This window comes from Oncorhynchus clarkii, chromosome 11, assembly GCF_045791955.1.
Source record: "Oncorhynchus clarkii lewisi isolate Uvic-CL-2024 chromosome 11, UVic_Ocla_1.0, whole genome shotgun sequence".
NCBI lineage: Eukaryota > Metazoa > Chordata > Actinopteri > Salmoniformes > Salmonidae > Oncorhynchus > Oncorhynchus clarkii.
In genome coordinates this window covers 26,395,435-26,423,417 of record NC_092157.1, presented here as the reverse complement: position 1 = coordinate 26,423,417, position 27,983 = coordinate 26,395,435, and the positions used below count along the sequence as shown (strand labels likewise).

The 27,983-nt window shown below is 41.1% G+C and overlaps 1 pseudogene; it reads right to left on the bottom strand.

The window, feature by feature from the left end:
• Nucleotides 1–27,801, bottom strand: LOC139420560 (integrin beta-1-like; annotated as a pseudogene).
• Between the last annotated feature and the right edge of the window lie 182 nt (nt 27,802–27,983).

Below are 27,983 nucleotides of genomic sequence, written 5' to 3'. Positions count from 1 at the left end.
TTATAGAACCACATCTTTATGTCCATAGTTTGGATTCTGGAACTTTTTAATGGGGCTCTTGTAAATGGGATTCTCTTGCTATGGGTTGAGAGAGTGGGACAGACAATCAAGAACAGGAAACAGAGAATGAAATTAAAAGCATGGGTGAAGACAAATGAGAAGGAACGAAACAATGATATGACAAAGAAGTGAAAAAATGAATCCCCTGAAAAAGGGGTGTTTCTACATCAGGATCCAGGACTCGGAGGTTGATCATCTCCCTTTGAAAATCATCTTACAGTGCTGGTTATATTCCACTTTAATATGTAACAAGTCAGGTCAGTCTGCTCTCTCATACAGTCATTTAGGTCTGGTGTCTTCTCCATGTACCATAATGAGAGGGTCCAGAAGCCTCAGTGCCCTGCCCATGTCACCAGACCAGAGAGGCTATCACATGTGGCGGGTCTGACTGGGAGTAATCAGGATGAGCTGAATCATAAAGCATTTCAAACCCTGCCAGCTGTCTGGAATTGAACCTCTCCTGCTGTGTGGATAACACGCCACTAGGTTGAAGCATAACACAGAACAAACTAAGCTGCTGTAGCCACTCCCATGAAAAGACACGTGTGTCCAGACCTTCGCATTCCAAAAAGGCTTCCTTTTTTCATAGCTGTATTTTGCACAGAGATGACTTAAAACTACAGGGTTTTATGAACATTTTAAACAAACTGTTGGGTAGTACTGTGGAAACGTCATCATCAAAAGCAACAGGTCTGTCATAGTCATCAAAGGTTGAGAGAGAGTAAAATGTTTCCAATTCTGTGTTCCTTCAGGAGTCTGTTCTCCGTGTAAGAGATTCACACATTGACCACATCTATAACACCAGTTTTCCACATCTCAATCAACCTACTGAAATTACATTCAGGGAGAATACAAACTAGGACCTGCAAAAGTACATCATCATCCTCCCCATTATGGGCCATAACGAATAGTTCTCCAAGATGGCTTCCTGGTTCTGTATCTATCATCTCCACTCCCTTACCGTGTCCCATTTAGCATTCATCTTCTCCTTCTCAAACTTGGCGAACTCTCTCCTGTCGTGGATGATCATGAGCAGCTTCCAGATGAGAAGCAAAGCCAGGCCGATCAGCACGATGCCCGCCACCACGCCAGCCCACAATGGGGATGATGTCAGAGCCCGTAGGGCAGTCTGGAACACAGGCAGGAAACACACAGCCAGGAACATTCAGTTATCCCAACTTTTATTGATTTATTTGACCATGCAAGTCAGTTACTGTAAGAACAAATGCTTATTTACAATAAAGTCCTTCCTGATTTGCATTATATATAGGCCCAGGAACTTTACCTGACCCTGTAAGCTGACTAGGAAAAACTACAAGTATAGCCTAGAATTTTTCCTAGTCAGGTCAAAAACTACTAGCTCTAATCACAAAACGACTTAATAGACAAACAAATAACCTCCCTTTTCACTGTAATATCCTCAGTCACAATGACATAGTAGGCTGTATTTAATATGCTCAGTCACAATGACATAGTAGGCTGTATGTAATATCCTCAGTCGCAATGACATAGTAGGCTGTATGTAATATCCTCAGTCACAATGACATAGTAGGCTGTATGTAATATCCTCAGTCACAATGACATAGTAGGCTGTATGTAATATCCTCAGTCACAATGACATAGTAGGCTGTATGTAATATCCTCAGTCACAATGACCTAGTAAGCTGTATGTAATATGCTCAGTCACAATGACCTAGTAAGCTGTATGTAATATGCTCAGTCACAATGACATAGCAGGCTGTATGTAATATGCTCAGTCACAATGACATAGCAGGCTGTATGTAATATCCTCAGTCACAATGACATAGTAGGATGTATGTAATATGCTCAGTCACAATGACATAGTAGGATGTATGTAATATCCTCAGTCACAATGACCTAGTAAGCTGTATGTAATATGCTCAGTCACAATGACCTAGTAAGCTGTATGTAATATGCTCAGTCACAATGACATAGCAGGCTGTATGTAATATGCTCAGTCACAATGACATAGCAGGCTGTATGTAATATCCTCAGTCACAATGACATAGTAGGATGTATGTAATATGCTCAGTCACAATGACATAGTAGGATGTATGTAATATGCTCAGTCACAATGACATAGCAGGCTGTATGTAATATGCTCTGTCACAATGACATAGCAGGCTGTATGTAATATGCTCTCACCTAGTGTTTCCATCACATGGACCTCCTTCTCTGACTTTTTGTTGACAGCGTAGGTGTAGTAGAACCAGCAGTCGTTGGCATCCCTCTCCTTACAGTGCATCAGAGGAAAGGCCTGTCCTGGCTGAGGCAGCTTGTCCCTGTCCTTCACCTTGATCAGGTTGAAGTAGCTACAGTCTCTCTCACACGTGTCCTTCTTCTCCCCCGTCCCAAAGGCCCTGCACTGAACACACTCCCTGTGGAAGACAGGACATTGACATGTAACTCTGTACAGATGGAGTAACACACGCAGGTAGTCTCGCATTGTGATGCTTGATAGACTTGTGACATATTCACTAGTAGGGCTGTGGCGGTCACAAAATGTATTGTCAAGCAAATAACTGTCGGTCTCATGGTAATAGATGCTAATTAAAACACATTTATCATCTGCTGGCTTCCACACTTACAAACCACTGATGCAGACCTTTGGAACATCTACATTTTTAAAAATCTAATAAATCCATGTAATAAAGCCTACACCTTCACAATAAATACGTTATTTATTTTAAACAGGTTTAAAGAAACATGATATGAAAATATAGTCTATTTCAGAAGAACAGAATAGCATACTCTTAGTTGTCCTTATGTTAGGTCCTGATCTGGCTATGATAAATGGATATGGGCTACAAAGATTTGCTTAGAATTCCGTGGCATTATTTTATATTATTTCATAGTATGAAGAATACAATTGAACAAAGCTGAATAAAATAGAAAGGATATAAGTGATTAACACAGAATGAGGTATTCCTATATGCTTCATTTAGAGTTATTAATGTAACTTTAGTTCTACAAATGTTGGGCTATATGCTTTGATTTGTAATCTTTGTAAGGATGCATGATGTGACTAATGATGATTTGAAAAAAGTCGCTTGAAAGGCATGAGCTCTGCTTAGTTTTTTTTGCATAGGCTGTACACACTTTATCAGTCTCTCATTCACAATATGACAAGCACTTGACAAGGCCTCAAGTGCTGCGCTGTGCCGTTCTATCTGAGTGCTGCGCGCTCCGAAGCACCTCTCACTTACATGGCTCTCCATCACATGATCGGGTCTTTCTCACAGGCTACAAGTGAAGACAGACACATTGGGGACGCAACGGCGCACATCCTTATCCAATTCTGAGGTGAATATTGAAGATATTGGAAGAACTGTCCACATGTACGTTTAGTCAGCCAACAAAATGAGTAGGCCAAACGAACAGTAAAAGCACAAAAGCACTATGTCAATCTACTATCCCCCATAGTGCAAAAGTTGACCTATTCTATTCTGTGCGAGAAATAAATATTCCAAATAAAGTCTGTGACATTTGTGGGATGCGATAGATCCCAAATTAATACAACCACTAGCATCAAAAAACATTTTTCAAGCTAAATGGCTAACGCAACAGATTAGAAAGTTTAGCATTAAATGTTGATAAACTAATTGGCTATTTATTCATATTGTAAACCCAGCAATGCGCACATGGCAATAGGCTATAATCACGGATATTCCATTAGCGGGAAAACACCATTATTAAAACTGAACGCAAATGCGATTACGCTATCATTATAAAAGTGCATTTTTATGGTGAAAATTATCTTCCCCAAAATTGAAACTCACGCGCTCCTTATGTATGCCAGTTAGGCTCTACACCCCTTGTAAAGCGGATTAATGTGCTTAATTTTAAGAAGTTATTTGGCCACTTTAGTTGTGATACAAACCTTATCAAAACATATAGGCCTATGGTCTAGGCTACATGAGGTGTGTGACTATGATTAGAAAAAGTCATAAAAACAAGGCATTGTTTCTTGCCTTATGCTGGGCATCATTCACAAGTGATAACATATAATTCACAAGTTATTGGCTAATATTGCCACCCATCAGACTATTCTTGATTTAATCTGGTCTTTACATAAACTAAATACATGTGTGAAATTATTTTTTATTTAAAACTGGACCATTATCATGCACCGGTCTCAGAACAGGGGCAGTGGGATAAAAAAATACATGTAATCTTTGCACTTAAATAGCGAACGAAGGACGTTTTTCCCATGGTTCATTTTCATGCCAACCAGGTAGGCTATACTCCTTTTGTAAATATAAGCAATGTGCTTAATATTAGGAAAGTTGAGAAAAAAATACAGTAGGCCTAACCTATAGAAAGCTGATGAGATACTCCTCTTTTTAATAGAGGACACGACTCACCCAAATGCATAGCCTATAGAAATGTTGCACAACGTTGGGGTGGCAGGTAGCGTAGGGGTTAGAGCGTTGGATTAGTAACCAAAAGGTTGTAAAATCAAATCCCCGAGCTGACAAGGTAAATCAAAATCTACCCTTCTGCCTCTGAACAAGGCTGTCATTGAAAATAAGAATTTGTTATTAACCTCTTTCAGCTAGGTAGCACTAGTTTTATGTTTGGAAAAATAACGTTCCCAATGTAAACGGCCTATTTCTCAGGCCCATATGCTAGAATATGCATATAATTGACAGATTAGGATAGAAAACACTCTAAAGTTTCCAAAACTGTCAAAATATTGTCTGTGAGTATAACAGAACTGATATTGCAGGCGAAACCCTGACGAAAATCAAACCAGGAAGTGGCTTCTATTTTGAAAACTCCATGTTCCATAGCCTGCCTTTGCTCCATTTAAAGGGATATCAACCAGATTCCTTTTCCTATCACTTCCTCAAGGTGTCAACAGTCTTTAGACATCGTTTCAGGCTTTTATTTTGAAAAATTAGCAAGAACGATAACATCGCGTCATTGTATGGCTGGGTGCCAGCAGCGTTTTGTATGCGCAACAGAGCTTTCTCTCTACTACTGAAAAAGACAGTTGCGGTTGACATATTATCAATTATATATTTGAAAAACAACTTGAGGATTGATTATAAAAAACGTTTGACATGTTTCTGTGGACATTACGGATACTATTTGTAATTTTTGTCTGCGCTGTCGTGACCGCTCTTTCCTGTGGATTTCTGAACATAACGTGCCAAACAAACTGAGGTATTTTGGATATAAAAATCATCTTTATGGAACAAAAGGAACATTTATTGTGTAACTGGGAGTCTGGTGAGTGAAAACATCCGAAGATCATCAAAGGTAAACGATTAATTTGATTGCTTTTCTGATTTTCGTGACCAAGCTACTTTGATGCTAGGTGTTCATAATGTTTTGTCGAGCGATCGATAAACTTACATAAACTCTTGGATTGCTTTCGCTGTAAAGCATATTTTCAAAATCTGGCACGACAGGTGGATTAACAAAATGCTAAACTGCGTTTTGCTATATTGCACTTGTGATTTCATGAATATAAATATTTTTTGTAATATTATTTGAATGTGGCGCTATGCAATTCAGCGGTTGTTGATGACAATTATCCCGCTAAAGGGATTGGTAGCATCAAGAAGTTTTAACTGACTTGTTAAATAAGATGGGCAATCATGAAGTGTTTGATTAGATTTAGCATTTGTCAGAGTGATTAGAGGGACAATAGAGTGCTGAATACCAGGCAGTTAACAAGTTTGGTAGGCTACTAATGACCATCAGCAGCATCAGAGTTTAGAGAAGCCTAAATACCGTGACTAAACGGTCACGTGGAATTTGACTGCCTTCATGACTTGTGACCGCCGGTGCGGCGGTAACATGGTCACCGCAACAGCCCTATTCACTAGTCTACTGGAATGCAAGAAAGCTGGATATTGAGGTTCCACTCCACATGCAGGTGTTTGTAGTGGACAATGCTGTACCCTTGCCACCACTACTGGTTTTAAGATATCACATTTGTGTCTAGACTTTTCATTGGTCCCCTATCTTGGAATTATCAGAAGAAAGTAAACAAAGGTCAAAATAATAATTGAGGTTAAGACGGATAAAGGAAGACATCTCTTTATGCCTACTTTAAAAGGTTAAGAGGCATTAAACTCAGGCTGAGGAAAGAGACAAGGAACCGGTCCCTCAGATTAACAAAAATAAAAAGCAGAATTCATTTCAACCATCACAACAAACCTTTATGTAATCCACCCATAACATTCCCAGAAGGAAATACTATCATGACTTAGGACCACCAAGGGACAGGCAAAAGGACAGGTTGAGGGCAGGCAGAGGTTCGTAGTCCAAGGCAGAGTCAAAAAGGGACAGACCGACAGGCAGGTTCAGGGCAGGCAGAAAGGTCGGAACGGGGAAGACTAGAAAACAAGAACTTGTGAAGAGGGGGAAATGGGAAACACGCTGGTAAGAGCTGACAAAACAAGGCAGACTGGCAACAGACAAACAGAAAACGCAGGTATAAACACACAGGGGATAATGGGGAAAAATAGCACACTTGGAGGGGGGTGGAGACAAGCACAAGACAGGTGAAACAGATCAGGGTTTGACAAATACAGCATATGAAGAGTTTCAATCCAAATTGCTATATATACACAGTACATTTTCAGAAATGTTGGTAAAGTAGCTTTTATTGTTTTCAGAAATTCTGAAAGAGATTGGTGTGTATTTTCACTATCTAATCATGGCACAGGGTTGATCAATGACAACCATGTGTTTGTTTAACCAGGCTGTTAGCCAGCCTGCCCGCTTAGTGGTGTCTGCACTAGCACAGTGTAGTCAGCTCAGCTATCCCCATTGAGACCGTGTCTGTGCCTCGACCTAGGTTGAGCACATGGCGGTGTTCGTCTTAGCAATCTCACTAGAATAAAGACCTCCTCCATTCCTGCTATTATTGAAAGAGAATTTGATACCTCACATCTCAAAATAGTGCTACTTAATGTTAGATCCCTCACTTCAAAGGCAGTTATAGTCAATGAACTAATCACTGATCATAATCTTGATGTGATTGGCCTGACTGAAACATGGCATAAGCCTGATGAATTTACTGTGTTAAATGAGGCCTCACCTCCTGGTTACACTAGTGACAATATCCCCCATGCATCCCGCAAAGGCGGAGGTGTTGCTAACATTTACGATAGCAAATTTCAATTTACAAAACACCCCCCGACGTTTTCATCTTTTGAGCTTCTAGTCATGGAATCTATGCAGACTACTCAATCACTTTGTATAGCTACTGTTTACAGGCCTCCTGGGCCATATACAGCGTTCCTCACTGAGTTCCCTGAATTCCTATCGGACCTTGTAGTCATAGCAGATAATATTCAAATTTTTTGTGACTTTAATATTCACATGGAAAAGTCCACAGATCAACTCCAAAAGGCTTTCGGAGCCATCATCGACTCAGGGTTGGGTTTTGTCCAACATGTCTCTGGACCTACTCACTGCCACAGTCATACTCTGGACCTAGTTTTGTCCCATGGAATAAATGTTAATGTTTTTCCTCACAATCCTGGACTACCACCATTTTATTACGTTTGCAATCGCAACAAATAATCTGCTCAGACACCAACCAAGGACCATCAAAAGTCGTGCTATAAATTCTCAGACAACCCAAAGATTCATTGATGCCCTTCCAGACTCCCTCTGCCTTCCCAAGGACGTCAGATGACAAAAGTCAGTTAACCACCTAACTGAGGAACACAATTTAACCAAGCGCAATACCCTAGAATCAGTTGCACCCCTAAAAACTAAAAACATTGGTCATAAGAAACTAGCTCCCTGGTATACAGAAAATACCCGAGCACTGAAGCAAGCTTCCAGAAAATTGGAATGGAAATGGCGCCACACCAAACTGGAAGTCTTCCGACTAGCTTGGAAAGACAGTCCCATGCAGTATCGAAGAGCCCTCACTGCTGCTCGATCATCCTATTTTTCCAACTTAATTGAGGAAAATAAGAACAATCCGAAATGTCTTTTTTATACTGTCGCAAAGCTAACTAAAAAGCAGCATTCCCCAAGAGAGGATGGCTTTCACTTCAGCAGTAATAAATTCATGAACTTCTTTGAGGAAAAGATCATGATCATTAGAAAGCAAATTAAGGACTCCTCTTTAAATCTGCGTATTCCTCCAAAGCTCAGTTGTCCTGAGTCTGCACAACTCTGCCAGGACCTAGGATCAAGGGAGACACTCAAGTCTTTTAGTACTATATCTCTTGACACAATGCTGAAAATAATCATGGCTTCTAAACCTTGAACTTTGAACTAAACCTTAAACTCTGCCAGGACCTAGGATCAAGAGAGACGCTCAAGTGTTTTAGTACTATATCTCTTGACACAATGATGAAAATAATCATGGCCTCTAAACCTTCAAGCTGCATACTGGACCCTATTCCAACTAAACTACTGAAAGAGCTGCTTCCTGTGCTTGGCCCTCCTATGTTGAACATAATAAACGGCTCTCTATCCACCGGATGTGTACCAAAATCACTAAAAGTGGCAGTAATAAAGCCTCTCTTGAAAAAGCCAAACTTGGACCCAGAAAAAACAAAACAAACTATCAGCCTATATCAAATCTTCCATTCCTCTCAAACATTTTTGAAAAAGATGTTGCGCAGCAACTCACTGCCTTCCTGACGACAAACAATGTATACGAAATGCTTCAGTCTGGTTTCAGAACACATCATAGCACTGAGACTGCACTTGTGAAGGTGGTAAATTACCTTTTAATGGTGTCAGACCGAGGCTCTGCATCTGTCCTTGTGCTCCTAGACCTTAGTGCTGCTTTTGATACCATCAATCACCACATTCTTTTGGAGAGATTGGAAACCCAAATTGGTCTACACGGACAAGTTCTGGCCTGGTTTAGATCTTATCTGTCGGAAAGATATCAATTTGTCTCTGTGAATGGTTTGTCCTCTGACAAATCAACTGTAAATTTCGGTGTTCCTCAAGGTTCTGTTTTAGGACCACTATTGTGTTCACTATATATTTTACCTCTTGGGGATGTCATTTGAAAACATAATATTAACTTTCACTGCTATGTGGATGACACACAGCTTTACATTTCAATGAAACCAAAATTGCCCTTGCTAGAAGCCTGTGTTTCAGATATAAGGAAGTGGATGGCTGAAAACGTTCTACTTTTAAACTCGGACAAAACAGAGATGCTTGTTCTAGGTCCCAAGAAACAAAGAGATCTTCTGTTGAATCTGACAATTACTCTTGATGGTTGTACAGTCGTCTCAAATAAAACTGTGAATCACCTCGGCGTTACTCTGGACCCTGATTTCTCTTTTGATTAACATATCAAGACTGTTTCAAGGACAACTTTTTTTCCATCTACGTAACATTGCAAAAATCAGAAACTTTCTGTCCAAAAATGATGCAAAAAAATGAATCCATGCTTTTGTTACTTCTAGGTTAGACTACTGCAATTCTCTACTTTCCGGCTAAATAAAAAGCACTAAATAAACTTCAGTTAGTGCTAAATACAGCTGCTAGAATCCTGACTAGAACCAAAACATTTGATCATATTACTCCAGTACTAACCTCCCTACATGGGCTTCCTGTTAAGGCAAGGGCTGATTTCAAGGTTTTACTGCTAACCTACAAAGCATTACATGGGCTTGCTCCTACCTATCTTTCCAATTTGGTCCTGCCGTACATACCTATACGTACGCTAAGGTCACAAGACGCAGGCCTCCTAATTGTCCCTAGAATTTCTAAGCAAACAGCTGGAGGCAGGGCTTTCTCCTATAGAGCTCCATTTTTATGGAATGGTCTGCCTACCCATGTGAGAGACGCAGACTCGGTCTCAACCTTTAAGTCTTTATTGAAGACTCATCTCTTCAGTCAAGCATATGATTGAGTGTAGTCTGGCCCAGGAGTGAAGAGAAAGGCTCTGGAGCAACGAACCGCCCTTGCTGTCTCTGCCTGGCCGGTTCCCCTCTCTCCACTGGGATTCTCTGCCTCTAACCCTATTACATGGGTTGAGTCACTGGCTTACTGGTGCTTTTCCATGGCGTCCCTAGGAGGGGTGATTCACATGAGTGGGTTGAGTCAATGACGTGATCTTCTGTCTCCCTTGGGTTGTGAAGTGGTGGAGATCTTTGTGGGCTATACTCAGCCTCGTCTCAGGATGGTAAGTTGGTGGTTGAAGATATCCCTCTAGTGGTGTGGGGGCTGTGCTTTGGCAAAGTGGGTGGGGTTATATGCTGCCTGTTTGGCCCTGTCCGGGAGTATCATCGGATGGGGCCACAGTGTCTCCTGACCCCTCCCGTCTCATCCTCCAGTATTTATGCTGCAGTAGTTTATGTCTCGGGGGGCTAGGGTCAGTCTGTTATATCTGGAGTATTTCTCCTGTCTTATCCGGTGTCCTGTGTGAATTTAAGTATGCTCTCTCTAATTCTTTCTTTCTCTCTCTCTCTCGTAGGACCTGAGCCCTAGGACCATGCCCCAGCATGGCATGATGACTCCTTGCTGTCCCCAGTCCACCTGGCCGCGCTGCTGCTCCAGTTTCAACTGTTCTGCCTGCGGCTATGGAATCCTGACCTGTTTACCGGACGTGCTACCTGTCCCAGACCTGCTGTTTTCAACTCTCTAGAGACATCAGGAGCGGTAGAGATACTCTGAATGATCAACTATGAAAAGCCAACTGACGATGTGCTGACTTGTTGCACCCTCGACAACTACTGTGATTATTATTATTTGACCATACTGGTTATTTATGAACATTTGAACATCTTGGCCATGTTTTGTTATAATCTCGACCCAGCACAGCCAGAAGAGGACTGGCCACCCCTCATAGCCTGGTTCCTCTCTAGGTTTCTTCCTAGGTGCTTCTACACCTGCATTGCTTGCTGTTTGGGGTTTTAGGCTCGGTTTGATATATCAGCTGATAAATTTGATATTTGGGGAGTTTCTCCCATTCTTCTCTGTGAGGTGGGATGGGGAGCATCACTGCACAGCTATTATCAGGTCTCTCCAGAGATGTTTGATCGGGTTCAAGTCCAGGCTCTGGCTGGGCCACTCAAGGACATCCAGAGGCTTATCCCGATTCATCTGTTTTTTAAATTTATTTATCTAGGCAAGTCAGTTAGGAACAATTTCTTATTTTCAATGACGGCCTAGGAAGAGTGGGTTAACTGCCTGTTCAGGAGCAGAACAACAGATTTGTACCTTGTCAGCTCGGGGATTTGAACTTGCAACCTTTCGATTACAAGTCCACCACTCTAACCACTAGGCTACCCTGCCGCTATGTTCATTTTTCCCTTGATCCTGACTAGTCTCCGAGTCCCTGCCGCTTCCACCACCATGCTTCACCATAGGGATGGTGCCAAGTTTCCTCCAGACGTGTTCAATCTTTGTTTCATCAGACCGGAGAATCTTCTTTCTCATGGTCTGAGAGTCCTTTAGATGCCTTTTGGCAAACTTCAAGTGGGCTTATACAGTGTGGAGAACAAGTATTTGATACACTGCCGATTTTGCAGGTTTTCCTACTTACAAAGCATGTAGAGGTCTGTAATTTTTATCAGGTTTACTTCAACTGTGAGAGACGGAATATAAAACAAAAATCCAGAAAATCACATTGTATGATTTTTAAGTAATTCATTTGCATTTTATTGCATGACAAGTATTTGATACATCAGAAAATCAGAACTTAATATTTGGTACAGAAACCTTTGTTTGCAATTACAGAGATCATACGTTTCCTGTAGTTCTTGACCAGGTTTGCACACACTGCAGCAGGGATTTTGGCCCACTTCTCCATACAGACCTTCTCCAGATCCTTCAGGTTCCGGGGCTGTCGCTGGGCAATACAGACTTTCAGCTCCCTCCAAAGATTTCTATTGGGTTCAGGTCTGGAGACTCGCTAGACCACTTCAGGACCTTGAGATGCTTCATACGGAGCCACTCCTTAGTTGCCCTGGCTGTGTGTTTCGGTTCGTTGTCATGCTGGAAGACCCAGCCAAGACCCATCTTCAATGCTCTTACTGAGGGAAGGAGGTTGTTGGCCAAGATCTCGTGATACATGTTTATCCATCTTCCCCTCAAGTCGGTGCATTCGTCCTGTCCCCTTTGCAGAAAAGCATCCCCAAAGAATGATGTTTCCACCTCCATGCTTCACGGTTGGGATAGTATTCTTGGGGTTGTACTCATCCTTCTTCTTCCTCCAAACACGGCGAGTGGAGTTTAGACCAAAAAGCTCTATTTTTGTCTCATCAGACCACATTACCTTTTCCCATTCCTCCTCTGCATCATCCAGATGGTCATTGGCAAACTTCAGACGGGCTTGGACACGCGCTGGCTTGAGCAGGGGGACCTTGTGTGCGCTGCAGGATTTTAATCCATGACGGCGTAGTGTGTTACTACTGGTTTTCTTTGAGACTGTGGTCCCAGCTCTCTTCAGGTCATTGACCAGGTCCTGCTGTGTAGTTCTAGGCTGATCCCTCACCTTCCTCATGATCATTGATGCCCCACGAGGTGAGATCTTGCATGGAGCCCCAGACCGAGGGTGATTGACAGTCATCTTGAACTTCTTCCATTTTCTAATAATTGCGCCAAAGTTGTTGTCTTCTCACCAAGCTGCTTGCCTATTGTCCTGTAGCCCATCCCAGCCTTGTGCAGGTCTACAATTTTATCCCTGATGTCCTTACACATCTCTTTGGTCTTGGCCATTGTGGAGAGGTTGGAGTCTGTTTGATTGAGTGTGTGGACAGGTGTCTTTTGTTCAAACAGGTGCAGTTAATACAGGTAATGAGTGGAGAACAGGAGGGCTTCTTAAAGAAAAACTAACAGGTCTGTGAGAGCCAGAATTCTTACTGGTTGGTAGGTGATCAAATACTTATGTCATGCAATAAAATGCAAATGAATTACTTAAAAATCATACAATGTGATTTTCTGGATTTTTGAAGTGAAGTGTACCTTTGATAAAAATTACAGACCTCTACATGCTTTGTAAGTAGGAAAACCTGCAAAATCGGCAGTGTATCAAATACTTGTTCTCCCCACTGCATGTGCCTTTTACTGAGGAGTGGCTTCCGTCTGGCAACTCTAACATAAAGGCCTGATTGGTGCAGTGCTCCAGAGTTCCACTGTGGAGATTGGAGAACCTTCCATAAGGACAACCATCCCTGCACTACTCCACCAATCAGGCCTTTATGGTAGAGTGGCCAGACAGAAGCCACTCCTCAGTAAAAAGGCACATGAAAGCCTGCTTGGAGTTTGACAAAAAGCACCCAAAGCACTCACACCATGAGAATCAAGATTCTCTGGTCGGATAAAACCAAGACTGATTGATCTCTTTGGCCTGAATGCCAAGCTTCACGTCTGGAGGAAACCGGGTGAAGCACGGTGGTGGTAGCATCATGCCGTGGGGATGTTTTTGCCAGGGACACAGAGACAAGTCAGAATTGAGGGAAAGATGAACGGAGCAAAGTACAGAGAGATCCTTGATGAAAACCTGCTCCAGAGAGCTCAGGACCTCAGACTGAAACTAAGGTTCACCTTCCAACAGAACAACAACCCTAAGCACACAGCCAAAAAAACGCAGGAGTGGCTTCGGGAAAAGTCTCTTAATGTCCTTGAGTGGCCCAGTCGGAGCCCGGACTTCAACCTGATCAAACCTCTCTGGTGAGACCTGAAAATAGCTGTGCAGCGATGCTCCCTATCCAACCTGACAGAGCTTGAGAGGATCTGCAGAGAAGAATGGGAGAAATTCCCCAAATATTGGTTTGTCAAGCTTGTAGCATCATCCCCAAAAAGACTTGAGGCTGTAATCGCTGCCAAAGGTGCTTCAACAAAGTACTGAGAAAAACGTCTGAATACTTACGTAAACGTGAGATTTCAGTTTTTATCTTCAATAAATGTGCTAAAAAAACTTTGTCATTATGGATTATTGTGTGTAGATTGATGAGGAAATAAAAACATTTAATAAATTTTAGAATAAGGCTGTAACATAACAAAATGCGGAAAAAGTCAAGGGGCCTGAATAATTTCCGAATGCAATGTATCGCAGTCAAATATACAGGATACGAACATTCCATTCATGCTAAACAATGGACAGACAGGACCTGAGACTAAAGCATACATTTTGCATTGTGGTTTACAAAAAAATAACATTTTTCATCTAAAATCTATGAATAAAAACATCAGAGAACAGTAATATTTTACACACACATGAAGGTACCCATAAGGAATCATTTCTGATGTAAAAACACATGAAGAGCATTTTGGAAATAAACTTGTTGTATATTGTTGTTTTCTGCATAGTTAAAACAGAATAAAATAAACAAATACAATTCATTCATTCCTTTATTCAACTCACTTGTGTTCTGCGCAGACCCCTGGACAGGTAGGACAGATCTCACAGCTGGGGCCCTGGAACTTTGGGTTAGTACACCTGCAGGTGCCACACTCACAGGTGCCTTGTCCGTTACAGATCTGCTTGTTTGAAGCCAGGCAGGTCGTGGTGTCCAGAGAACAGTCACAGGCACTGCCAATCCAGTTGGCATCACATCTACACACCCTGCACTCACAGTGACCATGTCCTGCCACAACACAACACACAGGGTCAGAGATGATCCTCTATAGTTCAAACATCATTTCATATTATAGATAATATTCTAGATTAGAGATGAAATTAAGCTAAATTGAACACGGGAAATCTAATTTCGTAAAAGGCCATGTCTGATTTTATCAACTGATCTCTAATTTAACTGGGAAATCACCCATTACGCCACAAACACTAGAGGTAGTTTGTGTTCTTAGGAATATGTTCCACAGGTCTTCAGATGTAACACAGGTCTTGGCCGTCATTTCACAGCAAGCTAAATCTTTATTGATCATCCAATGAACTGAACTCGCGTACCTCCACAGAGTTTGTTGTTGGAGCGGTCACAGTTGAAGTTGTCACACTCGCAGAACATCCCGCTGTAGCGCTCCTCTGGGTTCTCTCTCTTCTTGCACTCACAGGTTCCACACACACAGTCTCCGTTGTTGCTGCAGATGTCTGTACCGCTGTCTTTACGGCAGCTCTTATCCAGGTCTTCGCTGGTCACCTCGTTGGTGCTGCACTCACACTGTCTACCAATACGGCCCTCATTGCACCTGACAGATAATAAAGGAAATGTAATGTTATTAACAACAAGGGAGGACTGCATAAAAGACTGCCTATGTAAAAATATTCACATACAAACAGTCACATGCTAATGGCCCATAGAAATGGGCTAATGGCCCATTATAAAGTGCATTCGGAAAGTATTCCCTTGACTTTTTCCACACTACAGTCTTATTCTAAAATGGATTCAATAGTTTTTCCCCCCTCATCAATCTACACACAATTCCCCATGATGACAAAACCAAAAAACAGTTTTTAGACATTCTTGTAAATGTAATAATAATTTCAAAGATCTCTCTGAACTTTTCTCCATTAATCTTTCCCTCGATTCTGAGTAGTCTCCCAGTCCCTGCCGCTGAAACACATTCCCACAGAATGATGCTGCCATCACCATGCTTCACCGAAGGGATGCTGCCAGGTTTCCTCCAGACGTGACGTTTGGGATTCAGGCCAAATAGTTCAATCTTGGTTTCATCAGACCAGATAATCTTGTTTCTCATGGTCTGAGAGTCCTTTGGGTGCCTTTTGGTAAACTCCAAGCCTTGTCATGTGCCTTTTACTGAAGAGTGGCTTCTGTCTTGCCACTCTACCATAAAGGCCTGATTGGAGGAGTGCTGCGGAGATGGTTGTCCTTCTGGAAGGTTCTCCCATCTCCACAGGTGAACTCTGGAGCTCTGTCAGAGTGACTATCGGGTTCTTGGTCACCTCCATGACCAAGGCCCTTCTTCCCCGATTGCTCAGTTTGGCTGGGCGGCCAGCTATAGGAAAAGTCTTGGTGGTTCCAATCTTCTTCCATTTAAGAATGATGGAGTCCATTGTGTTCTTTGGGACCTTCACTGGACGTTTTTGGTACCCTTCCCCAGATCTGTGCCTCGACTTAATCCTGTCTTGGGGCTCTACGGACAATTCCTTCCACCTCATGGTTTGGCTTTTGCTCTGACATGCACTGTCAACTGTGCGACCTTATATAGACAGGTGTGTGCCTTTCCAAATCATGTCCAGTCAACATCTCAAGGATGATCAATGGAAACAGGGCGCACCTGAGCTCAATTTTGTGTGTCTCATAGCAATGGGTCTAAATACTAATGAAAATAAGGTATCTGTTTTTTTGTTTTAATAAATGTAAAACATTTCTAAAAACCTGTTTTTGCTTTGTCATTATTGGGCATTGTGTGTAGATTAATGAGGGGAAAAAATGTGTAATCCATTTTAGAATAAAGATGTAACGTAACAAAATGTGGAAAAGTAAAGGGGTCTGAATACTTTCCGAATGCACTGTATATACGGTATCAAATATCATGATGTATCTCTATGCCATGGAAATTATTACAATATGGAAGGTGAATAAAGGGTTAAGATCTTCTGCTAGTGAAACACAAGTGCCTTACCTGCAGGCTCCACATTCATATGTCCCGTTGCCATTGTGGCAGATGTCACTGTTCTCAATGCCATCTTTGTGACAGTCACACTCGCAGATGAAGTTCAGAGTGATCTCCACCTCCTCGTTGAACCCTAGGGGTTTGATCTTGATGGTCTCTGGTTTGCCCATTTTAGGACACTGCTTAGCTGTGATGCTTATGGTGAAAGACACCTACAGATCAGGGATGAAGGGATGCATTCACACATAAGGCATAATAATCACATTTTGTAATAAAAACAATGACCTTGACACCTACAGATACTGAAAACATTATATTTACTTGATCAGAAAGCTAAAATAACTGAACCTGAATTTTAAAAAAAAATCTAAAATAAATACATATGTATTTAGAATAGAAAACATTCAATGTCATGTTGTTTTGGTTTCTCACCTCGTCACCGATGGAGATATCGGAGCATTTTCTTCCCATCTCTCCCTCACCAGTCACTCCGTTCTTGCAGCGTGACTGATACATTATGGTCACTCCCTCTGGTAGCTTGCTGTTCTCCAGAATCACCTCTGAGGAAAGAGACTAGCACATAAAGAACAACAATTAGCCCTTTGTACACTATATACAACATTTTCAGTAGGCTTCAGTTTTACAAAAGCAGAAATGCATATTTTTGACTATTCCCATAGAAAGATCAGTTCAGAAAGAGAAATGTGATGACTTAACAGTAGCAGCAGCATGGTTTTGCCAACTATTTTAAGGATGAAAGTTAGATAGTGTGCAGAAGTGCATCTTCTCCAGTAACTAAACCAATCCAATCTATACTTACATTGTAGGCATCAATAATGAGGTTGATAACGTTGCTGGAGTTAGCAGAGAGTATCCCCACTGCAGATTTAGGAATGAGATTCTTTAACTCCTGAGAGAGAAAACACAATAAACTAAATGATCATGTACTCACTCGTATGTCAATTGGAATCCTGTCAATCTCTAAATACTCACCAGAAAAGTCTAGAGCAAAAAAGTTTTGTCATGTTTTGCCTGACCCATTAAGATTGCGGAGTAGTTTGATTGTGGTCTGCATCACATAGTGGTAAAGTCAATCTAAAGTTACAACTTTTTGAAGTGTTGTGAGGTTCTAAATTCAGAGATCCAAGTCTGCGTCCTAAATGGCACTCAATCCCTACATAGTCCACTACTAATATCGGGAATAGGGTGCCATTTGGGATGCATGGTGTAATCAACTAAATGAGAACGCCATTCTACCGAGGTTGACAGATTGCAAATATTGTCCAAACATTGGACTGATGGGGATATGATAAAAGGTCATTACGGAACTCCAGGCAGACTTCTAATTGGCTTGAAAAGCACTAGAGGGCAGCAGGGAACATTCAAAGGCAGCTGTCCAAATGGAAACCTATTCCCCACAGTGCAGTACTATTGACCTGGGCCCATAGGGATCTCGTCAAAAGTAGTTCACTTTTTAGGGAACATGGTGCCATTTGGGGAACAACCAGAGATCCAAAGAGATGCTACTGGTAACAGAGAGAGATGCTGCTCTTCAAAGAGTTGGGCTTCTTCTAACCTACAACAGACAAACACAGGAAATTGAAAGGAATAAAATGTTTTCCACACACACACGTCCACGCACGCAAACACGCACACACACAACTGACCATGTAAACAGGCTGGACCTCCTCTGTGACGGCAAAGATCGTCTGGATGTTGTTGTCGCTAAGTTTCTGAACCAGGTGAGCGATGGAGGGGTGGTCCTGTTACAGGGAGACAATGAGGAAGTACAGGTATCAGGCAAGCCCTTTGATGACATCACTAAGGGCAAGTAGCCCATTCCCTTCAAATCTTGTCAAATTCAAAATACAGACCACACAGAAGACTAGAAAGAAAAGTCACAATACATACAGTACATAGGAGTGCGTGATTATACTACATAGTGTATTATTATACTCCATAGTGTATTATTATACTCCATAGTGTATTGCTATAATGCATTATTATACTACATAGTGCATTACTGTAATACATAGTGTAATAGTATACTACATATTGCATTACTATACTGCATAGTGCATTACTATACTACATAGTGTATTATTATACTACATAGTGCATTATTATACTGCATAGTGCATTATTATACTACATAGTGCATTACTATAATACATAGTGCATTATTATACTGCATAGTGTATTACTATAATGCATAGTGTATTATTATTCTACATAGTGTATTATTATACTACATAGTAAATTACTATAATACACAGTGCATTATTATACTACATAGTGTATTATTATACTACATAGTGCATTACTATAATACATTATTAATGCATTAATGCATTATTACATTACATGTACATAGTATATTACCATACATACATAGTAGTGGCTCACTGTGTACATGTTGTTCTCCAGGTGACATTTCCCATCGTTGGGCAAAACTATTCCTCCCAGTTTCCCGTCTCCAGCAAAGTGGAAGCCAGCGTCAGTGGAGAACACCAGCAGACGGGTGACGTTCCTCCAGCCAATGTGCTCCTGGGGAAGGGAGGGAGGACTATTAAAACATGTACAAATTAACCACATACAGAAAATGGACACAGCCTACAGAAATACCAGAGAACAAAATTACAAGACTTACAAAAGATTCAGGAAGTATATATCAAAAACTATGAACAACTATGTGAAAGGTTACCCTCTTAAAATAGCAGTTTAGCGCCCTAGAGTGAATGAACTTTCAAACATTTATAAAAAGGCCTTCTCTGAGCATATACAAATTAAGCCTTGACTCCAGCCATTCTCAATTGAAAGTAGGGTCTTGAGGTCTGGTACCATGAGAAAGGCAATATAAAGCCGGCTTTGAGGGCATCATCACTTTTATACCAGGGGTTACCAACATATTCAAATAATGATTGACAGATCTTCATTAAAAATGTTTTTTTTTTTTAATGAATTCATTCGTACTGTCACCCTTCCACAAGATCTAGTCCAGACACAAATCTAGGGTTGCTACCTAAACCGGCTGGTCGTTGATCCAGTTGTTCAGGAAAATAACCTCACACTCAACGTCAACAAAACTAAGGAGATGATTGTGGACTTCAGGAAACAGCAGAGGGAACACCCCCCTATCCACATCGATGGAACAGTAGTGGAGAGGGTAGCAAGTTTTAAGTTCCTCGGCATACACATCACAGACAAACGGAATTGGTCCACTCACACAGCATTGTGAAGAAGGCGCAGCAGCGCCTCTTCAACCTCAGGAGGCTGAAGAAATTCGGCTTGTCACCAAAAGCACTCACAAACTTCTACTGATGCACAATCGAGAGCATCCTGGCGGGCTGTATCACCGCCTGGTACGGCAACTGCTCCGCCCTCAACCGTAAGGCTCTCCAGAGGGTAGTGAGGTCTGCACAACGCATCACCGGGGGCAAACTACCAGCCCTCCAGGACACCTACACCACCCGATGTCACAGGAAGGCCATAAAGATCATCAAGGACATCAACCACCCGAGCCACTGCCTGTTCACCCCGCTATCATCCAGAAGGCGAGGTCAGTACAGGTGCATCAAAGCTGGGACCGAGAGACTGAAAAACAGCTTCTATCTCAAGGCCATCAGACTGTTAAACAGCCACCACTAACATTGAGTGGCTGCTGCCAACACACTGACACTGACTCAACTCCAGCCACTTTAATAATGGGAATTGATGGGAAATTATGTAAATATATCACTAGCCACTTTAAACAATGCTACCTTATATAATGTTACTTACTTTACTACATTATTCATCTCATATGCATACGTATATACTGTACTCTATATCATCGACTGTATCCTTATGTAATACATGTATCACTAGCCACTTTAACTATGCCACTTTGTTTACATACTCATCTCATATGTACAATGCCTTGCGAAAGTATTCGGCCCCCTTGAACTTTGCGACCTTTTGCCACATTTTAGGCTTCAAACATAAAGATATAAAACTGTATTTTTTGTGAAGAATCAACAACAAGTGGGACACAATCATGAAGTGGAATGACATTTATTGGATATTTCAAACTTTTTTAACAAATCAAAAACTGAAAAATTGGGCGTGCAAAATTATTCAGCCCCCTTAAGTTAATACTTTCTAGCGCCACCTTTTGCTGCGATTACAGCTGTAAGTCGCTTGGGGTATGTCTCTATCAGTTTTGCACATCGAGAGACTGACATTTTTTCCCATTCCTCCTTGCAAAACAGCTCGAGCTCAGTGAGGTTGGATGGAGAGCATTTGTGAACAGCAGTTTTCAGTTCTTTCCACAGATTCTCGATTGGATTCAGGTCTGGACTTTGACTTGGCCATTCTAACACCTGGATATGTTTATTTTTGAACCATTCCATTGTAGATTTTGCTTTATGTTTTGGATCATTGTCTTGTTGGAAGACAAATCTCCGTCCCAGTCTCAGGTCTTTTGCAGACTCCATCAGGTTCTTCCAGAATGGTCCTGTATTTGGCTCCATCCATCTTCCCATCAATTTTAACCATCTTCCCTGTCCCTGCTGAAGAAAAGCAGGCCCAAACCATGATGCTGCCACCACAATGTTTGACAGTGGGGATGGTGTGTTCAGTGTGATGAGCTGTGTTGCTTTTACGCCAAACATAACGTTTTGCATTGTTGCCAAAAAGTTCAATTTTGGTTTCATCTGACCAGAGCACCTTCTTCCACATGTTTGGTGTGTCTCCCAGGTGGCTTGTGGCAAACTTTAAACAACACTTTTTATGGATATCTTTAAGAAATGGCTTTCTTCTTGCCACTCTTCCATAAAGGCCAGATTTGTGCAATATACGACTGATTGTTGTCCTATGGACAGAGTCTCCCACCTCAGCTGTAGATCTCTGCAGTTCATCCAGAGTGATCATGGGCCTCTTGGCTGCATCTCTGATCAGTCTTCTCCTTGTATGAGCTGAAAGTTTAGAGGGACGGCCAGGTCTTGGTAGATTTGCAGTGGTCTGATACTCCTTCCATTTCAATATTATCGCTTGCACAGTGCTCCTTGGGATGTTTAAAGCTTGGGAAATCTTTTTGTATCCAAATCCGGCTTTAAACTTCTTCACAACAGTATCTCGGACCTGCCTGGTGTGTTACTTGTTCTTCATGATGCTCTCTGCGCTTTTAACGGACCTCTGAGACTATCACAGTGCAGGTGCATTTATACGGAGACTTGATTACACACAGGTGGATTGTATTTATCATCATTAGTCATTTAGGTCAACATTGGATCATTCAGAGATCCTCACTGAACTTCTGGAGAGAGTTTGCTGCACTGAAAGTAAAGGGGCTGAATAATTTTGCACGCCCAATTTTTCAGTTTTTGATTTGTTAAAAAAGTTTGAAATATCCAATAAATGTCGTTCCACTTCATGATTGTGTCCCACTTGTTGTTGATTCTTCACAAAAAAATACAGTTTTATATCTTTATGTTTGAAGCCTGAAATGTGGCAAAATGTCGTAAAGTTCAAGGGGGCCGAATACTTTCGCAAGGCACTGTATATACTGTACTCGATACCATCTACTGTATCTTGCCTATGCTGCTCTGTACCATCACTCATTCATATATCCTTATGTACATATTCTTTATCCCCTTACACTGTGTACAAGACAGTAGTTTTGGAATTGTTAGTTAGATTACTTGTTGGTTATTACTGCATTGTCGGAACTTGAAGCACAAGCATTTCGCTACACTCGCATTAACATCTGCTAACCATGTGTATGTGACAAATAAAATTTGATTTGATTTATGTTCTGTATGGATGCGACCCAGTCGTTCGTTCTTAATGTTCCATTGCCATACTGGCTGGTAACGTTTTTATCCCTTGCTTTCTAGCTAGCCAACTACGGGTAACTTACAGTCATGGTCAAACAGTGCATCCAGAATAACAGCAAACTTGCTGGATTTGCATAAGCTGTTTTCTAGTGACATTTATTTGGATTCAACCATAACAATGAGATAATGAGGCGTGATTTCTCCTGGCATAGGAGCTAGCCAACAACACAGCTAACACAATCACATCAAACTGAAGCTGAAAATACTTTCGTTTTACCTTTTTTTCAATTTACATTTTTTATATATATCCATAAAAATTATGCAAGCTGATTCATGATTTTGACTGGCTGAGAAACGCTACCTGTGTCTGTCTCGTCCCGACACGTACATAATTATGGGACAGCTTGAGATGGAATTTGAATATTGAAACATTGTTGCAAATGTCCGAGAGGCAGACAGCAAGGTCTAAATGTTAGTCTAAAAGAAATGTGAGATAATGTCTAGATGCTTTTCAAGGTGGAGATCAAGTTTATAAAGTGCCTGGCTGGGCTGATGAGACAGTGGATTGTGCAGTCAGATGGAACAGAGTAAATAGTCATTTTAAAGTCATAGCCCGTGGTAACTTGTGGAATAGACACCTGCTAGAATGCGGTTTTAACCAATCAGCACTCAGGATTAGACCCACCCATTGTATAACTATGCAATATGCACCCAACCAGAACTGAAAGCAGAAAAGATCAATTTAAAATGGAGAAGAGGTTCAAAGAAATATGGACATCCTCAATCCTCATACAACCAGGCTGATTCTCAAGCTCACCGATTCTGAAATCAGACGTGATCTTTGACATCTCCAGCATGAGCTGTGTTCCCAGGTTCTTGGCGTTTTCCAGATCGTCCTTCATGGAGTAGGACAGGTCCATCAGGTAGTAGAGGTCAATGGGGTAATCCTCGGCCCGTTTGAACTTCAGGTTAAAAGCCTGGGGTTCACCTTCAGTACACAGACAAATGGGCAAGGTTAAGCCGGGGACTACTGACTTGCTAACTCTGGCATATTTACATTGATGTGAACACTGAAATCTTGATTCATGTGCACCTTCCCTGTCAAATAAGGTGCTGGCCTTCACATGAAAGAGTATAAGGAACACTCCTTCCAAATAATAATAGCTAAAACACTCAAAAGAAAATGGAGGCTACTGTAACTAATCAACATAACAGTGAAAGACCACGGAGGAACAGCAGGATAAACAAAAAAGACCCCCAGCGACGCTGCGTCAACAATGGTTGTCAAGCAAGATGTTTTGGCTGAAGCAAAGTTAACTAAGAATACATCCCTAATGGCACCCAATTTCTACCCAACCCAAAAGTAGTGCACTAAATAGTGAAACGGGCTCCATTTGGGATGCATCCCAATTAAACATAGCAGTTCCATTTAAGTTTTTACCCGATCTGAGGCTGAGGGTGAGTTTCTGTGGCTGGACCTGTGTGATGTCCTCTGCTCTGAGATTCTCTGCTCCCTTGTTGCGGTTGGTCACAGCCTTGTTCTTCAGGGGCCGTTGGCTGCCTTGGGGGTTCTCTACCTTGGTGGAGCTACAACCTCTCTTCCTCAGGGACTCCAGCTCGTCACAGCGGGTCGATGTGGCCTCACCCTGCTTCAGGAACCCCTGGGAGAGAGGAGGTATAAGTATTATGAAACATTGCATTATGGCACTCAGAGGAAATCCACCCACAATGTAAGGTCCTTATTTTCTGAAAATGTATTTCCTACTCTCCCAAGCAGGTTATAAAGGTTACAAACAATATTGCCTGACACACTAGTGTTTAAAATTCCAAAGAACAGTTTAGATCATTCTTTCAATGATTTGCATACACCTGCAAGTTGTAACGCTGAGTCAGTGGATATTACGGTTGTGTAGCATCAATGCAGTAACAATGTTATTGGCAAATTCATATCCACGTACTGGGTCCATGCACCAGCCACATTTCGCTCCCACTTGAATACACTCCCCACAGGATTTAGCAATAGCCTTGATGCACTCGTTCCCTTCTGGAATGGAAAAACAAAGATTGCTTCTTTTCAAACTCATCATAGACTCCTAAAACCTAACCAGGAAATAAGCCAGAGTGTACACATTGTGTAATTTGGAAAACTGTGTGGCTCAGAGAGAACAGCAAATTGAGCCAGAGACAGAATGGAATATTCCGCTGTTCCATAGTTGCATGATGTCTTCACTACTATGCTCAAAGAAATGCTCAAATAAACATACACTGTAAACCCCAGTTTGATGTCATTACACAACTTTTGAGGAAACCTGTAGCACTTAATATATCTGAGTAGTTACTTAAAGTGATTTTGAGTGCCTTCGGAAAGAAATCAGACCGCTTGAGTTTTTCTACATTACAGTCTTATTCTAAAATATATATATATTTATATTCTCAGTAATCTACACACAATGCCCTATAATGACAAAGTGAAAACAGGTTTTTACAATATTTTGCAAATGTATTAAAAATAAAAAACAGAAATACCTTATTTACACAAGTATTCACACCCTTTGCTATGAGACTCGACATTGAGCTCAGGTGCATCCTGTTTCTATTGATCATCTTTGAGATGTTTCTACAACATCATTGAAATCTACCTGTGGTAAATTCAATTGATTGGACATGTTTGGAAAGGCACACACCTGTCTATATATGGTCCCACAGTTGAAAGTGCATGTCAGAACAAAAACCAAGCCATGAGATCAAAGGTATTGTCCGTAGAGCTCAGAGACAGGATTGTGTCGAGGCACAGATCTTGGGAACGGTATCAAAACATTTCTGCAGCATTCAAGGTCCCCAAGAACACTGTGATCTCCATCATTCTTAAATGCAAGAAGATTGGAACCACAAGCTTCCCACAATAAGTTGGGTGAATTTTGGCCCATTCCTCCTGACAGAGCAGGTGTAACCGAGTCAGGTTTGTAGGCCTCCTTGCTTGCACACGCTTTTTCAGTTCTGCCCACACATTTTCTATATGATTGAGGTCAGGGCTTTGTGATGGCCACTCCAATACCTTGACTTTGTTGTCCTTGAGCCCTTTTGCCACAACTTTGGAAGTATGATTGGCGTCATTGTCCATTTGAAAGACCCATTTGCGACCAAGCTTTAACATCCTGACTGATGTCTTGAGATGTTGCTTCAATATATCCACATAATTTTCCTGCCTCATGATGCCATCTATTTTGTGAAGTGCACCAGTCCCTCATGCAGCAAAACTTCCACACAACATGATATTGCCACTCCCGTGCTTCACGGTTGGGGTGGTGTTCTTCGGCTTGCAAGCTTCCCCCTTTTTCCTCCAAACATAATGATGGACATTATAGCCAAACAGTTCTATTTTTGTTTCATCAGACCAGAGGACATTTCTCCAGTTGCAAACCATAGTCTGGCTTGTTTATGGTGGTTTTGGAGCACTGGCTTCTTACTTGCTGAGTGGCCTTTCAGGTTATGTCGATATAGGACTCTTTTTACTGTGGATATAGATACTTTTGTACCTGTTTCCTCCAGCATCTTCACAAGGTCCTTTACTGTTGTTCTGGGATTGATTAGCACTTTTCGCACCACAGTACGTTCATCTCTAGGAGACACAACGCATCTCCTTCCTGAGCGGTATGAAGGCTGCGTGGTCCCATGGTGTTAATACTTGCGTACTATTGTTTATACAGATGAACGTGGTACCTTCAGGCATTTGGAAATTGCTCCCAAGGATGAACCAGACTTGTTGAGGTCTACAATTGTTTTTCTGAGGTCTTGGCTATTTCTTTTGATTTTCCCATGTCAAGCAAAGAGGCACTGCGTTTGAAGGTAGGCCTTGAAAAACATCCACAGGTACACCTCCAATTGATTCAAATGTTGTCAGTTAGCTTATCAGAAGCTTCTAAAATCGTGACATCAATTTCTGGAATTTCCCAAGCTGTTTAAAGGCACAGTCAACTTAGTGCATGTATACTTCTGACCCACTGGAATTGTGATACAGTGAATTATAAGTGAAATAATCTGTTTGTAAACAATTGTTGGAAAAATGACTTGTGTCATGCACAAAGTAGATGTCCTAACCGACTTCCAAAAACTATAGTTTGTTAACAAGAAATTTGTGGAGTGGTTAAAAAACGAGTTTTAATGACTCTAACTTAAGTGTATGTAAACTTCCGACTTCAACTGTATATGTGGGTATGTGGATGTATATACATAAATATATTTACCCCAAAAATATATGGGGGATTGGAAATGATGCAGACAATTACATTGATGGAAACTACAATCTATCTGCAATATTAAAGCTGATCTACCGCCTAAAAAAGAAGAGTACGAGGTAAAGGGCCTGAATACTTAAATGTGATATTTCAGTTGTGTTTTTAAATACATTTGCTAAAATGTAAAAAAAAATAAAAACGTTTTTTGCTTTGTCATTATCGGGTATTGTGTGTAGATTAATTAAGAAAAATATATATTTAATACATTTTAGAATAAGGCTGTAATGTGTCAAAACATGGAAAAAGTCAAGGGGACTGAATACTTTCCGAATGCACTGTACATGCAAAAACACACACACATATATATATATATATATATATATATATATATATATATATATATATTTTTTTATCTACCTGCAGTAGATTTTGTTATCATAAATAAAAACGTTTAGTTGATGTGACTTCTCATTGTCCCCCACGATGAAATTGGGGAGGGAACTGTGGATCTGTAACACATCAGACAGCACTGGCCCGATTTTGATGAAACTTTGGTGGATGACGTGTCTAGCCACAGAGATACGGCATCTAGAAAGTTACACTGATTGGCCTAAACCGGGAGCTATAGTAATTAACTGAAATGCGTTAGTCACACACAATCTCAATTTGCTCAAGTGGGGGGCACTGCATCATTTGTGTGGGATGACATGTTTACTGTTGCCTTATTTAGTTGAGTCAGGACAACTTAAACATTTTCAAGAAATAATGACTTTTCATTGACTTTGAGATCAACTTACTTGAAGTATTTGAGTAAAAATGTATTGGGGTTTACAGTGTAGGTGGAGCTGCGTCTTCTGGCTAATGACATCATTACATTACAGCAGCATGCTCAGTTGGGGTCGGCTCACCATTACGGGACATCAGGCAGTTAATCACTATTCTGTACATTTATGATGCGGTTTAGTATAAATATATTATGATTAGATGATGTACTGTGTAGTCAGTGTACAGATACAGAATACTGGTGTTACTGTTGAGGGTTGATTTGGTCTAACAAGGTGGAAGTTACAGTAAATAAATCAGAAACTTGAGATAAGATGGAGAATAATCTTACCTTGCTGAGCACTGCTGTAACAAATGACTCCTAACAACGTTGAAATCAGAAGTAGTTTCAGGTCCATCTGAAAAAAAGAAAATGTGTGGGGATACAGTAAAGATGGAGGTGAATACTGTGTTTTTGTTTACATTTCTTGTACCATAGAAGACAGACATTGTGGATGTATTTACATATGTAGTACCATAGAATCCATTAGAAATGGTGACCTATTGAATACATTCCTCCTTCCCTTGACAAAAAGGACCA